Source organism: Rhopalosiphum padi, chromosome 1, assembly GCF_020882245.1.
Source record: "Rhopalosiphum padi isolate XX-2018 chromosome 1, ASM2088224v1, whole genome shotgun sequence".
In the NCBI taxonomy this organism is placed as follows: Eukaryota; Metazoa; Arthropoda; class Insecta; order Hemiptera; family Aphididae; genus Rhopalosiphum; species Rhopalosiphum padi.
Window position 1 is genome coordinate 25,464,333 of NC_083597.1, and position 17,638 is coordinate 25,481,970.

Below are 17,638 nucleotides of genomic sequence, written 5' to 3' on the forward strand. Positions count from 1 at the left end.
TAGAGAAAAATACAAAATAAAAAGTAATAGTGAGTAATATTTTAAATTTTACGAGTGCACATTGGATACAAATACCAAAAGCTTTACTTAACTGACAATCTAAAACGTTTCGATAAAATCCTGGTAACAATAATATAATAATATATTGACCGAGAACTGTGGGTGGAAAACATTGGGGTTGTATCGCACAAGAAACTTTTAAGACCGAAATTTTCGCAACTAGTATAAATCATAATGGGAAATCGCACTTGTTGTTGTCATTATAGTTAATCGTTAGTCGTCAAAAGATACGATGGAAAACCTATAGCACTTTTCAACTGTTTTGGTCAATGTCAAAAGTGTGATATTAAATGAAAACAACAAATAGAAAAGTACGTGCGGTAAATATCGTTTCGTGTTGTGCTGCCAATCGTATACTCTACATTTATTATTTACACATAATATTGTGAATAATATATGAGTAAAAGATCATTGAATATTAGTATATTTATTTTTATTGATTCGCGAGTCTTATAATATATTATTACATTCTTAAATAAGAACAATTACTTTTATTGGCGCATCAAATCAATATGACTGTGTAAACTCGACTGAATGTAAAATTGTTGTAGAAACACACATTGTATAGGTATATACTTTTATTTAACAGCAATTTTCCTGAAAATTATTTTTCAACATTGTAGTGGTTAGTTATTAGTATTTATTGTTATTTTAATATTTAATATTATAATATATAATTATACAAACTATAATAATGTATAAATCATAAACTTAATACATTGATAATAGTTTTTATTTTAGATTCGAATTATTAGATTATAATATTACACAATAAAGTGATATTTTTTGGTTTGTCTTAAAAGTCACCTTTAGAGCTTTAAAAACGGTTTTATCTTCCGAGGGTAGTTTTTATTAGAAAATAAGATCTAATCGGTACTTTTAAGGGTTAAAAGTCCCAGTATTTTTTTAAAAAAATATAAAAAAATAAATAATATTACAAAATAAAATAGAAATTCACAAAAAAAAAGAATTGGTACAAGTAAGTATATTTAGTTATACTAACCTATTTAATATTGCACTGTAAAAGTTTAAATGAGTTTAATTCATGAAAATTTTAGTGCTTTATCCCTTGTCATGGAATTTTTACTTTTAAAATAATTGAGTTGGAAAAACGAAAATTGTCATACGTAGTAACTTTTTTTAAAAATAATTATTATTTTACTCAGGCTTTCAGAACCAAAACAAAAATATGTTTATCGGTTGTTGTATTAACAATTGAACCTAACGATAATAACTTATTATTAATTATTATATTATTATTCTATAATATTGCATCAATATCAAAGTTTAAATTACTAAAATGGTTATATATATATATATATATAATATACTGCTGTGGTTGAGTATGCATTATTTTAATTTAGAGAATATTCTCATATTGTACTGATACGTACGGGATATAAATAATAAATATATACGTTGAGGTTCTTTTGCATCATTTTACAGTGAGGCGGTCGATTAAACATCAAACGCCAAAGTTGTATGCGTTTTCAAGACTTCGAAACGATAACGTGTAATAATAATATATACGTAAGAAATAACCTACGGCATCGGGTTATTTCGTAACATGGTGCTGAAATGTACTCGGTTTAATCATGCATATATGTATACAGTTAAACGCGTATCTTTGATGTGCTGTATAATTATTATGACTTTAATAGATATTACTCTGAGACGCTTTTTGAATAAACCAACTTACTTCGGATAAATTTCTATGCGTGTGAAAATCATATGATATACTAATATTTGGTAAAGGAAAAATAGTGTTATCATTAAAAAAATATATATATCACAGATAATACAACATAAAAATTCAAACGATTACTTTATCATAAGTCATTAAATCAAATAACATCGATTATTTTTTATTTTACGATAATGACTATTGGGACATTGATGCGCACATTGCATTTAGACCTACACAATTTCCGAAGTTGTCTCGTCTATAATGCTTAACCGTATCTACGTTATATAATAATCATCAAAATGCTCTTGCTAAAAAATAAAAGTTAAGATATTTTTTCCGGAAATCGTTATAAGCGACGCGCCGGTGCAGAGACTTAAAATTCTAAAAAGTAAAATATACAAAAGATTATCATTATTGTTAAAATGCACTGCAAATATATTCAAGCAGGCCACCATACTGCAGTATATATATATAACACTATAATATTATGCGGATGGTGATCGATCGTCTGTCGTCACAACGGAAACTAACGGGACATTATACTAAACACTAACTGGATCAGTGGTACGATGTGCATCCGGGGTGACTAAAAGGACTTGTTAGGGTGAGGGGCGACTACTGGTAGAATCTTTAAAACCAAAAAATAAATAAAATGAATAAATACCTCCACGCTATAAATTCAAACGTTTATCTTTGCATTATTAGGAAAAAATATTTGCATTAAAATCGATTTGATTTAAAATATTCATAAGCGTGTGTCCATAAAGAGTGTATAAAGATAAATACGGCATTTTTTTTTTGCGAAAATAAATACTAAATATTTAATCATTAATTACTATCGACCAAGACCACGTCATAACTCTTATATAAGTCGGAGTTAAATAAACATAAAAACATTTTCTATCGCCGGAGACCAACGCTATTTTAATAGAAATTGATTTTTTCTTAGCTTAATCAGCTTATGGGTACGTTTTTCTGTTCAATAAATCAATACATATGACTTTTATACATCGTTATATACCGATGCAACGTGTACGTGATTAAACTGTTACTAATAATACATCTTTAAAAACATTATGTAAGCAATCATACCAAGCGTGATCAATGACCACGTTTATAGAACTAAATGGCAAAGCAGTTAGTACTGATATTTGGTATGTGATCAAAATGTCTGTTTACAAAATGAAAATGACGTATACTCGAATTTACTCGGTCTCCGGAAATTGTATAAGAAGCCTGTGCTTCCCCGAAGCAGAAACCTCGAATCCTAAAACGACAGTCATCGCTAGGCGATTTATTTTTATCTGTTTTTGGTCTTTCCTTTTTTTATGTAAACGTCAGACATCGTAATATATATATATATATATATATGCTTATTGTTATACATTTTATGGACTGCCTACTGCGTACGACTGTATAAATGTTTAGAAAATAAGATTATTATTACTGTTGAAATGTCTTATCGAAACGATCTTTTCACAGCATTAACTGTATAATATCGTACGAATACCTACGTATATACGATATTATGCAGACCGAGATCCATCATCGACTGTCGTCGCAAATCAACACGGTCGAATAACGAGGCGATAACGTATAATATCATATTATTATCCAACGCAGAAGCAACCATGCGGTTATGTGCACGAGATGAATCCGCAGTTACCGTTTATCGTGACATATACATATCATATCGGCCACTAATAATTGTCCACTTCAGTGACGAGTATATTATATGATCAAATAAGGTGGCTGCGATTTGTAGTTTTTTTTTTTTTTAGTTTGATATAAATGTTCAACATACTGACGGACGCCACTCCTATAGAAGTAACATGATAAATGCTGTACAGCTATAGCAATATTTATTTCAATGTTACACTTAAAATGAAAGAAGATATCAGACTGCCAAGTTTCGTTGCTTTAGATAATATATAATATTATAAGAAAGAATACCAATTAAGTATACATTGATATATTTTGGGTATTTTATGGTAAAGTGTTAACTTTAATGACTTTTATTATTTTTATTCACTGATGCGTTTAAATGATAGGCAACAAATTGTAATAAAATTATAATAAACATATATATTATATAAGATTAATACATACCCCTAAGCGTAATACGAAATGTGTTGTGTACTTGTGTTATATCTGTAAACAAAAAAATATATATTTGTTAGAAATATACGTAAGAGGGTACTATCGAGATTCGAGATTCACTAATATGGGATTTAGTTACATAAACTAAATGATATTTAATTAATAATTAGATCTATATTAGGTCAGACTTTCATACTCACTATTAAAGGGTTATTTTATAAAATTACTTCATATTATGATTACGTAGGTATATAATACAGAAATATATAAGAAAAACTAAGAATCGTAAGTGGTGTTGCCATCAAATCATAAAAAAATAGTTAAGATAAAAATAAATGAAAAATTAACGAGATTAAGTTTATTTGTTGTACATAGACAACGGCTATAAAAGTGTGACATTTTTATACTTTATTCGCACAAAAAGCACATTACTAGAACTAAAGTCTATAAGAAAGAATCGAATAGGAAAATTCAATGGTTGTAATTGACATGAAACTTGTTAAAAGAACACACATATAAAGTCGTAAAACTCCATTTACGTAAGCGAATAGAGGGATAACAACGAACGTACAACCATACATGATTCGATAGAAAAATTTGTTTGGACATAAAAGAAACTATTCGGAATAATTTTCGAGAAAAATAGTTATGAAGTATGCATGGGCCTGGGACGCAGTGTGACCAATGGATCACACGGTGCCCACATCCCTTATATAATTACATAATATTATAACAAAATTAAAATTACTGGCGCTAACAGTGTTGATCTGACCAAATTATGAACTACTAAGCAATCCTAGACAAATGTGCAAATGGTACGAAAAATGGTATCCTATACACTTGATTCTAGTGTGTAACTCATTTTATATAATAGTTATATATTATATATATATTACAACATTATAATTATATCCAAAAATAAAATCTAAAAAGTATAAAATTGATCTAACTTTGAAAAAATTAAGTGTGGGAAACGTATTGAATGAAAACCATGATAACTTCCAATAACTGATCATTATAAAGAAAAAATTCCACAGTTAGAAATAAAAAGAAAAAAACAAAGTACTTATTTTTCAGTTCTAATGACAAACAAAACTAGGTAATAGCTAGGCATCTTTTAATGTTAGCAGTGTGAAGAACCACATTGTATGGAGTATTATTTTTTAGCTTACCACAAAGAATTATACAATTTAAAAAGACTGACAGTTAAGTTGGACGTTATGTTTTCTTTAAAATAAAATAAGGCCTATTGTTATGTTAAGTACTATGATAATAATATAAATATTGGTTGCTTCCACAATCTTTTCAAAATAAAGTTACAGAGTTTTTTGTCTTAGATTTTGAAATATTTTATAATATTTTAATATTAATGTATAGTAGTGTTTTCAAAAATATAAAAATGTAACACGGGCGCTGATATACTTATAGATCAGAATTTATTAGTCTATCGTCCCTCGTCTGTGACTGAGTCCATAACATAAGTTAAAATAACGTAACTAATAAATCGAGTAGATGTCATTCACTGTATCTACAAATGCTGCATTTTAAATAATATGTATATAATATATTATGCAACTGTTCTCTCTTCGAAACCTTTTTTTTTTTTTTTTTTATTCTATTTTTATTCTATCTGTTACAAAATGATAGAACCATTAGAACAATTTATAAAGTAAGCGGAATTACAGTTTAAACAGACTTTAGGGGCCTTCTACTATGACACGGTAAAATGTTCAATTAGATTAGTGGGTCACGACACATATTATGACGTCGAAATCTAACATCATATCTTATTACACAAACGTCTCGGAAGTTTTTTTCAATCCGTCGATGAGCGATGGTCATTACACGAGGGTGAGCGAGAATACACGGGTTATTCGGTTAATCCGGTAACGATTTAGGAAACTACGGCAGCGTATACGAGTGATAATAGAGTGGTTTTACACACAGCTCGGCGGTGTTCAGTGGGGGTGTTGGTGTGGATGGGAGCGGTAAGTACGCTGGCGAATTATTTTAAGCGCTCGAGTTATTTCGCCACCGGTTCATTTAACGAGGCGACGGGAGAAAACTTATTTCATTAGGGACAGCGCGTGTCCCCCGGCCCGGAGCCCCTTAACCGACCGTGTGAGAGTGTCATGGTGATTTATTCGCGAGTTTCGAATTCGTCGGCGGCGGTGGCGGCGCCCGCCGAAAACCCTATACTTTGTCTAGTGGACCGGTGCCTCCGCCGCACTCGAAAATGATACGTATATACACAATATACACATATATATATATATATGCGCATACCTATACTCCACCAACGTGAATATATATATATATGCGTACGCGCGCGTGTGTGTGAGAGAGAGAAAGTGTAAAGATTCGAGGGCGGCGGACAAGCGGCCGATCGATCGATCTATATTTAGATAGTCAGGCGGCCGGAACAAGAAGTTAACAGCTAACCGAAGAGTAATAAATTACATCTGTGGCCCCTTTAAAACTTCTGACTTAAATTCTCCAAGAGTACACCAAAACGTCGGTTCGCATTTTTCCCCTTTTGCCACCACGGCCGCCGCCGCCGCCGCCACCGCTACCGACTTGGCGTACGTATATTAATATACAAATAAGTTGTCTCGGACACGATATCGCGACTGTAGAAATATAAATTCTCACTTCAAAGGACGAACGACCGAAAGCGCGTATCCTGGCACGCCGCGGTCGTTACACAATAATATTATGTAGTATTTTACAAAGGGAAATAATATAATAGTCCTTTGCCCCCCGCCCCCTCACCGTACATCACCAACGCGTATAGATAGAAACAACAACAACGGGAGAAAAAAATAATAATAACACCATAAATAAATATAAACAACAGTATACCCGGCAATATCGATTTCATCGTTTCAGTCGTTTTTTCGCAGTCGTATAGGTAGTACGTACGTTATGACGTCTGTTGAGTCTACGGTAGGACCGAATACGGTGACACGACTCGTCCGTCCGTACTCCACTGACTGCGGGTACAACCAAAATGTTCTGCCGTATTTTCTTCGGTACATTTTGTGATGTTAAATGGTTTTACGTACGACTATGATGATGATGATGATACTGTGTTGTACACAATACAAACGCGCGCGTGCGCGTGTAAGCGGCGATATTAGGTTGACAACAACGCGAGTAAAATTTAATTAAAAAAGACCGCATATACTTATTAAATTGTACGGAAAACAGGCTATGTGGCTAAATGTTAAATGATTTTTAAATAGTATAATTTTATTATTAAAAAGTAAGCGATTAAAAATTATACTCTAAGCTTTCCTTACAATGATTTTAATTTAATGGGTCAATTCTTAAATCTATTGTGGTCCTTTTATATAATTTTGTTTTAACTCATTTGAAAAATAAATGTCGTGGAAATATAACATGATGATGAAATGTTTATGACTTGTAAACGGCAGTAATATTTGACATTAAGCCAATGTACTTTGAAATGTTCTTTTAAGTAGTAATAATGTTTTTTATTATGTTTTTTTTTTCAAATACATTGTACTAAGATATTGTTTTATTTCACAATATTAAGAAAACTACACTCAATGCAAATAATATAATAATGATAAAATCTCTGTTTATAATATAATACTGAACACTGAAATGGATATTTTTGTCACTGGCTGATTTTGTAAATATTTATTTATCATCCAGTGTTTTTTTCTTTAATTTACTGTGTATAATGTATACCATGAAACAAATTTTAAGTATAACTTCAAATTGTTCAATACTATGAATCCTATACGAGGAAAATTTAGTGATGAAACAAGATACAACCGTAACGCCATCTGTTGTCCGGGTTTTAAACCGATTGTTTTAGATATATTATACTAACATATATCTAATATATAATATTATATTTAAGTGTAAATAATGTTAGTTAAAAACGATATGACTACAACGAAAACTCATTGAAATTAAAGTGTTTCAACGATAGAAATAACAAATTGCATTACAAACGGTTTGCTATAACCATCTTATATTATTTTTCCGTCTTGGAGAAACTGATTATCGGATTATCACTATCAGTAGTTTATAGTATGCATTTTGTTTTGATTTTTAACCGTTCTGATTACAATAATGTAATTATTTATTATAATTTATTCACATTGAAAAATATTCTATGACTTCATAATTGTTCTTTGTTCATGTGAATCTCATGTCATTTTTGTTATCCTCTGATTAAATTTACGTATCGTCTAACTTAATATAATATATTGCAAATAAAAATAAATTAAAAAATATTTTTATTAAAAAATCTTATATTATATTTAATATAAAACAATAGTTTATTGTCTTATAATTTATTAAAATAAACAGATAATTATTTGTATTGATAACAGATATAGCCCGATAGATACAAAAATTATTAATGTTTAATAAATGTAATAACAATAATTATTGTATTTAAGAGACTGTTGTAAAGGATCTTAGATTGCGTTATCTATTATAGATATTCAATGGATATGAAATCATATTTTAAATTAAACATTAAAGTATCATTTCAATTATTAATATTGTTAAAAAATGTTTTATGATGAAATTTATTTAGGGTTAATACTCGTATTATAAGCAAATCTGGTAAGGAATGTGATAAGGGAGAGAAAGGAAACCAAACAGTCGCTGTGTATGCATATATATTAATATGGGTAATATTTAATGGGTTATTAAAAATGAAAGAATAAATCAAATGCACTTTTTTTCTCAAAATTAATACAAATTGGGTATTTAGTAGTTTATATGGTTATTTGTTTTTCGATAGATACCACAAAGCTTCACTAATAGAAATAAATGAATATTATTATTACGAAACCATAAAATGACAACAGTAGGGAGATGTAGTAATAAAAAATAATAATAGGTACCTACCTAATAAAATAACTCATTAAAATCTGAGGTCTTCAGCGTTTGGTTTTTCAGTAAATAGATAAATATAATTAATTCGTATACAGCGTGCATATATACATGTTATTACAATGTATAAGTAATAAGTATGCATATATATAGTGTTATTAAGTTTCTAATAATATTTTAAGAATTTTGACACATAAATATTACTTTTCCTTGTTTAAAATTGAATCCAAAATATCCAATTACACGGTAACTGAGAAAGAAGAAATATAAGATGAAAAAAATTGAAAAAAAAACCGCTACACCGGATAGCCTCAATCCGACAAACTCGTACCCATTTGTTCTTATACGAACAAAGATGAGTAATGATGGTCATAATTGGCTGCAATTTCGCAAGAGGTGAAAGTGTGTCGATTTATTTTACCCTCCCGACTCAAAGGTCATTTTTATATGATTCACAACGAGTTGTTATTATTATTTGTCTGCGGGATTTTTGGGTGGTGGAAAGGAGGCGACACCTCAACTTTCTTGTAGATTTGCAGGCGACGGCGGGTCGTTGTAATCATGTGCGTTGTGCACGCGTATTACGTGACTAGAAATGAAACGCTATAAATACAAGCGAGGGAGAGAAAATCATAACTTGACTGTAGTTGTACACGTGTTAGAGGACAAATAGATTTCATTTTTTTTTCCTTTTGGTAGAGTTTTAAGACTGCCATCCGTCCACGAGGAGATGAAGATATAGAAGGGAGTTTCCTTTTTTTTCACTGGAACTTAAATTACAGTACACACCGGACGTGTTTGTGTATATATATATGGCCGGTACGGGGAATTCTGGAAATATTGTTTGGACGTGAGAGGGATGAAATCTCTTCTGGTTTTAAAAGCTCTGTTATGAGAGCAAATTGAAATGATTGTCAGATAAACCTCGGGCAACAATTTTTATAACCCCCGCAGAGTGGTGTTATCATCATGGGGTTTTCTTCACTTCCCAATCCCTCGGTGGCAATTATAATGCACTTTCGGACGAAATCGCCCCGAGGAGTCACTTTAACACGTACGAATTTATAAATTTATATCACTGGTCGAGAACGAGTTCTGTGTTTTAAATGGATACTTGATTATAAGATTAAAAACCCGGTAAAAATAATTATTAAGATTGTGAAAATAAATATATATTATAACTGTAATATAATGTAGTAACGTCTATTTGAAATTCGGGTGGAATTAATTTTAAAATGTATTCCAAAAACTTTTTATGTAAATTGTTCATTTTCAATAAACCGTATTAACACTTGTTGATATTGTTAAAAACAAAATTAAAAGTGTCATCAAAATATTAATACTCTAATGATTATACATTTTGAAGTGCAACTGTAAATAGATGTACAAATATTTGAGATTTTTTATGGGTTTTTTTTTTATTAATACTCATAATTACTATTAATATTTTAAATTTAAATTTATTAAATTAAATTTAAATTCAATACAATTATAATATAATATATCCATTCTGAGATAATTTATAGTACCTATAGCTTATTTTTTACGATAGCAGATTGGGTGTGATAAGCGTGATGTATTTATCAATTGGGGAAACGATATAATTAAAAAAAAATACAACCAAGAACTGTAAATAAAATGTAAACAATATTAAAAATGTATAAATATGAATTGGTATTATTTAAAAGAAATCTTACTCTTTAGTCGCAAATTTGAGTAAAGTAGTTTAAATGTAAATTATTTACATTCATGTGTAAACACGTTGTTTTGTGCGAATAAAAGCCGCCATTAGTTGTAACATTTTTATTTCTATAAATTATTTCTAAATAAATATATAATATAGCAATGGTTCATGGAATAATCCCCATATGACCATGTCTGCGTAATAGTCAATAGTAATACAATCATATTATGTATTATATATTATAATTGTTTGTTTTGAAAGGAATTTTTAACTATTAATGAGAAACAAACATTTATGAAATATCTAAAGTTCGTATTGATATTTTATTGGATAAAATAAAAAAAAATGTATTAATTTTAGAAGCATAATATTGTACTTTTTGATATTGTAAATTATTAAAATTCGCTAAAAGAGTTTTAGAAAAACTTAAAATACATTTTTACTTTTTATTTGTTCTATAATAATAATGCTGATTATTCAAAACATGACGATGATTGTTCAACACAAATTAATTAAAAGAAAAAAAAATTACTTGCGCGCAATTCCAATCAGTGAATCAGATACGTAATAATATAATATAATCTAAACAAGTGTGTTATCAGTGGAGTTTTGAATTATTGTAGTTAACATTTTTCGGTAGGTGGGTTATAATAAAAGGATACTCTTCACGTGAACCATGTACCACACCGGACCTTACAACGTATAAATTTAATTTATTGCACAATAAATCTAGAGCGTATACGAATTCATTTTGACCATTAGCATTTTTGCCGTGTCTATTACGCATATCATACTCCAAATCCTATGCTCTTGCGCAGATGGGTAAAAGACTATATATATCATTATCATTTATATTAAATTAGATTTAGGATACTTGTACCGTATATATATATCATATTTTTGTTTAATGTGATATAGTTAAAGGAGTGTTGTTTATTTTAATTTCGTTGTACGTAATAAAATATTATATCGTTAAGTGAGAGAGAGAAAATGATTCCGTGAAACGGCCATGTAGTTTTACGAATCGCAGTAGCACTGTAAATGTAACGGTTAAAAACTGTCAAACAAATATTTACAAAAATGTTTTGCTCGCAGCTTGAAACGAACCTATGAAAAGTGAAAACGTAAGGTGTCATGTGAAAATCGTTAAATTTTAATTATCAAAGTATGTACAGCGCATATATATCACTGTAACATTTATATACTGCTCTTAAAACATCTAAGTCCGCTAAAACACTCGTAATTTGAATATCAACAAAAATACGATTCTACGTACGAGTATAATAATCTTTCCAGGAAATTCTAATAATTTAGTTTACAAAACGTTATTTTCCAACTCACCGTAGTTATTTATATTTGATTGGTACACATACTGAGTTAGTTTACGTCATACAGATCGAAAAGTTTTTTTTTTCTGAAAATATTTACAAAATTCATCTTTTTTTCGCGCTTAAAGAATGTTCATCAAACCACGGTAAGTGTATACGACAAAAGTATATAAGTTATTTCCTAGTTAAAATTCAAGTTTTTTTTTTTTTACTTTACGTATAGTCGAACATTCCGTCGTAGGTCTATTGTAGTGTTACATTGCATTATTGTATAACGTCCTATAATCATTGGGTTTCCGACGAACGGCATTATAATAATGTTGTAAACTTTTTTAATTGTCATTACGCCTATATTGTGTATATTATTTTAGTAATATTGTTTTGTCGTTTAGAATATTTTAACGAGATGAACGCATCGCCAAGCACCGGTGTTGGTAAATTATGGTTCATCGATTATTGTTTTGTGTATATTTTATATTCCGTGACATTATAATGCCTACGTGTAAACGTATACCAACAGACTACATTATTATTATTTGCGGTACTGTAGTATTTTAAAATCAATCTATTGCACAATATTACATGTCGCAGGGGTAGTTGGTACATATTAAATTTACACGGGTATCAGGATTATAGATTTATATTTTAGATTTAATAAACTTGACTTGCATTTGGCTACGTTTTCTGTCGATAATATTATGTGTACCTACGCGTGTGTGTGTGTGTGTGTATTCGTGCGTGCATTGAGTATTTCCGTATTGGGACGAGAGTACCCGAAGACGTGCAGTTTATCGAAACGGAACTGAAGAAAACAGCAATTTCGCCGATTGTCACCTACGGTAGTATACGGTGTACACGGTATACTATTATTATTATTACTATTACTACTATACTATATGTACAGGGTGAACCGTTTAAGCTTCTTAACCGTTGTCATATAGTCTACGATTTTCATGGTTTAAAAATGTTTCAATATAGCTTGCATATTATTATATCCAGCTGTCTAGGTGGATACTTATAAAAAAAATACCATCATAATACTTTTGTGCAAGAAATCTAACCTATAACCATTATTCAGCATTATTTTTTTCTTATTATTTCTCATTTCCATTTCAAATATTTGTATTAATTATACTTTTAATTTAATATCTCTTGGATGAATGCTTTTTTTAAAACAATTAGTGTTGTAATAACAAATATTTAACTAATAGTTTTTTTTTTTTTTTATTAATTTAAAGGTTTATGCTTAAATTTTAAATGGTCATGCAACATAGTATCCCAGGATAATCATTTTACTCTTCGGTTTTCTTATGCTGCTAAAATTTAAACGCTTTAAAATTAAACCGTAGAACATTAGTTCGAAGTAGCTTTTTATAAAAATATTCAGAAAACTATTTAAATTCTGTCGGTATGCGGAATATGTAAAAAAAACCATGATTTGCAATTTAAAATGGTCATTGAAAAATTATTACTGTAATACGCATAATATCATTGTGTGAAAACTTGTTTTGTTACAAAATCACAACTATTTAACGATAAAATGAGTGTATCACGTTAAATGAATCACTCGGTAAAGCTATATAAATATAATATATAGTGGCTATTTTATTTTGCGGCAAACGTCGATAAGGTAAACATAGGCTATGTGACCCCCGACCAACAACCCTCCGTGCCATAAAGCTGTCGTTATTATATGGCACACGCCGATAGCGTCAGTCGAGAACTTTTGTTTAATTTGATCTATAGGGATTTGGGCTTTTTACTCGTTAAACGCAAAACGTCTATGTGACTATCACTTATGAAAAAAAAAAGAAGAAAAATAAGAATATTATAATATATTTCTTTTCCGTCACGACGATATTATGATATTCACGCCAATATTATCATACTATTATTTATAGTAATTCCCAAACAACAAACGTTACGGTTTTACGTGCCCCCAGAAAAACAATTCGAGTACAAATTAAAATAGTGAATATTGATCATTGTTATTTAATTAGAGGTCATCGCATACTAATGTGGATAAACCGAACTATATATAGTAGATAATATCATGTAAAACGAAATCAATTTTATAGAACCTGACATAAAAATATATACCACATACATTTTCTATGTATACAGACTATATTCTGCGTGTGTATGTGTACACGATAAATGGACACATGCATGTTAATTACAATTTTATCACCCATAATACAGTAGGATTGAGTTAATAAACGAAACCGTTATATTTTACACGAAAGTTAAATTTGGCAATTTTAAAACCACTAAATTAGATTATTGTAATATATATTATTATTATGTACGTAGGTTCGAGATAAAGTTGCTTTTTGAATATACTCTGCTATAAGGTCGATTAATTAAACATGTTACCAATTTAACCAGAAGGTAAAATTAATTGTATATAGGTCCTCATATAATTACACTATAGATATATAAATTAATCACCTTAAACTCGTCTATAATCTAAACTACATCCGCTCGTAATATAATACCGGAAGGCACTTGATGAACTGAAAACCGAGGGAACAAAAGAAAAACAAATTTACCTGTCAAACAATTTTATGTGAATGTTGTGTTTTGGTGCATTATTATAATACTATATATTATGTTGCATTGCGTTAAGGAGGTATTTTAAAATATTATTTTTAGCATAATACACTCAAAACAACATTTGTGCTCGTGTTATTGAATATAATGTGTATATTATAAGTGATTGCCTACACATTATTACAAGTATATAACTACTCCGTGGTCGTATAATGATAATTTTGTTGTTGCTATTAAAATTTGATTTATTCAATTATCTTATAGCTAAAATGTACACACTCGGTCCCAATATATGTTCAATTAATCACAGTAATAACAACTGTATATGGTTTAATTTTAATGGAAATCCTCTGTTATACATCACTTATTTTTTTTTAATATTATAATGTATTATTTATTTCGTTCACCGAGTGGATTGAAAACTGTATTTAAAAACAATTTAATCAAGTACACCGCGAATTATGTTTAAAGGTATAAATTGGGCAGGCGCTTGTGTTATTTTTGCAAATATGAGATGGTTGATTTATCGTTTCACTGGATAACAATATTTGCGTTTGGTTTATTGCCGACGTCAGAAACGGCAAAGTAAAACAACTATCGGGGTGCTCAATGCACGCGCGTGTTAAACCAAATACACAGATTTATTCGCGTAAACTCGAACGGCACAGCGCAATATATTTCGTCGACTCCGTATTATACGAGAGTGTACCGAATAATCGGTGTGAGCCACAAAGACATTTGAACGTTTTATAATGGTTTATGTCAAAAAAATGTAGGACGAAAATCCGCAGTGACTCTGCACCCGTCTGTATATGTACTGTATGCGCTACGTAGTGATGTATATAGAGACGTACATACGCGATATTGAAGACTCAGCTCGAAAAAAAGGAATAACTGCATATTCTGAAAAAAAAATCTAATCGAATTATAATTTCCATACCGATGTCGGAGATCAAATCGCATTTATATATATATATGATAAAAGTTTTAAAGTTTTTGATCTGCCATACGATCCCGATGATAATAATATCACAAAAACATATTGTTTATAACAATAGTACTCGTAGAATCTTCAGTTAACGAGTGTTTGGCGTACATCTCGTTTCGCTAATGCTTCGGGGTTGTTATGTTATTACTTATTCTTATGTAAGACCGAAAACTTCAACGATGAATCATCACATTCGATAAAACGATTTGGCGTTTATATAAAAAAAAGCTATTAAAAAGACACGATGTGTATATATAGTAATGCACAACAGTTGCAATATGTGATTCAATCATTGTATCTTTTTTAATATATAAAATACAACATTTATTGGTACATATAATTAAAACTATAAATGTTAATCAAAATTATATTATCAAAGAAAAATGTTTTTGAATGGATTACAATAGTTTTATAAGAATACAATAACACTAGACATTAAATGCGACTAATCTTTAATTAAAATATCAATAAACGAAATTTAAAATATAAAAAAAATAAATATCTATTTAACAAATTTAATTTGATTGTATTAGATATATTATTATAATTATATTGTGTGAAATATGAATATCATGCACTGTTAATTATATATAGATCAGCTATTATTTTTCATAACATTCGCAGTTATATGTAGGTATATACACTAATCCCCCCCCAAAATAAAATTAAAAAACATTTTAACTCAGAACTTAAAACATATTGTTGTAACTTTTACTGAATCCATATCTGTAAAACACCACATTAACTACGAGGGTTACAAACGCTACATAATAATAATAATAATAAAAATTACCTTTCAAAGAACAAAAATCAATTTCATACCAAAAAAAAAAAAAAAATAAAAAATATGTTATGTATAATATATGTAAATACTATTGATCGTTGTTATTTTATGTGAACATTTTTAAACATAATGTAAAAACATGCGGTATCATGTTATCCAATATCAATATTCTAGTTATACAACTATAAAAATTATAAATTAATATTGCGGAATATATGTCGTTTTATTTGCAAATATTCTAAGCACTAAAAATTAATACATTTTTTATGGTATTTTTAACCATTATCCATAATTGTATGACTGAAACTGTATAGATAGTACGTTTAATAGGTAGGTACCCCACACACTTAACAAACAAACTACCATTATGTTTTAATGACAATACATTTCTTAGATAAATATACATCATGTCAATGAATTCAATATTGTATAAATATTTTTAGCACCGAATATAACTTTATTATTATATGTAATCGATTAGGTGATTAATCAATAGATATTAATTTGCATTATAAATCATTACGTTATTTCGGTCCATAAACGTATATTTCAGTCAGAATAAATTATAGCTATAGAGGATACATGATGTATGTAGTACATAAACTTAATTGAGATGGTAATTATATAATTTGTAATCGGTTCATTCAGTCAAGAAATTTAATTTACTCTACAAAACTAAATGTTTATTAAATTCCATTATGGTTAGTAGTTAGTACCTATAATATAATATGTACAGAATTCAAACTAATTGAAATATTTAAAAGTTAAATATCGTCTCGAATCGAATAGAAATGAATAATGTATATGCGATGCGCGTGTGACATGCGTCATGTACAAAACAGTACGTAAATTGGAAATTACTAGTGTACCTATACACTATTCTGTATAAAATATAAAAATTAAATTAAAGAGTCGTTGTCTATTGTATATATACTATATCCACTATAGAAGATTTTGAGTGTACCTAGTCATTATTGAATAAGGTGATCAAAATACGAGTATATGTGTTAAACTTGAATTTAATGGTAGATCGCTGCACACAAAAAATGATGCTGAGCGCAGAGGTCTCTTTGCTATATATTTAATGTTATATTTATCAATTATCGAAATGTGACTGCAGATATCCACAGGTATTGAGTATATAAATAATATCAAACTTTAAAATGGAATTCCGTACAGATATACTACGTAAATTGTAATAATTTGATGTAGACATTCGTTGTAGAAACTAAAAAACTTAAAAAAATCTTCAAGACATATTTTGATAGCGATAAGTGATAATGCGATCATATTTTTCTACGTTTTTTTAGAATTAAAAATATTGTCAATCTATATATTAGAATATTATACATAAGTAAATTTCATTAAATCAGAATCATTAGGATAACATACGATTAAATGATTAAAGAAAATATCGGTTGATTTTACTCAGCGGAGAAGTATTATATTTAACACAAATTTAAATTGTTTTGTACATTATCTTATAATAATTATTATATACCTACTATTAGTATAGTATTTTTTTCAATTAAAATAATTAAGCTAAATAGTGCATGATCCAAACTACTATTTT

At 29.0% G+C, this 17,638-nt stretch overlaps 1 protein-coding gene across 3 annotated transcripts in view; it reads right to left on the reverse strand.

The window, feature by feature from the left end:
- Positions 1-17,638, reverse strand: part of LOC132932179 (uncharacterized) — a 294,142-nt gene that overhangs the window by 182,192 nt on the left and 94,312 nt on the right. For 2 of the 3 annotated variants that reach the window (XM_060998424.1, XM_060998423.1), the window contains exon 4: positions 3,857-3,898. The exons of the other annotated variant lie outside the window; for it this stretch is intronic. The gene's annotated coding sequence lies outside the window, so the exon portion shown is untranslated. The remainder of the gene's footprint in view (positions 1-3,856; positions 3,899-17,638) is intronic. 3 annotated transcript variants of the gene reach the window in all.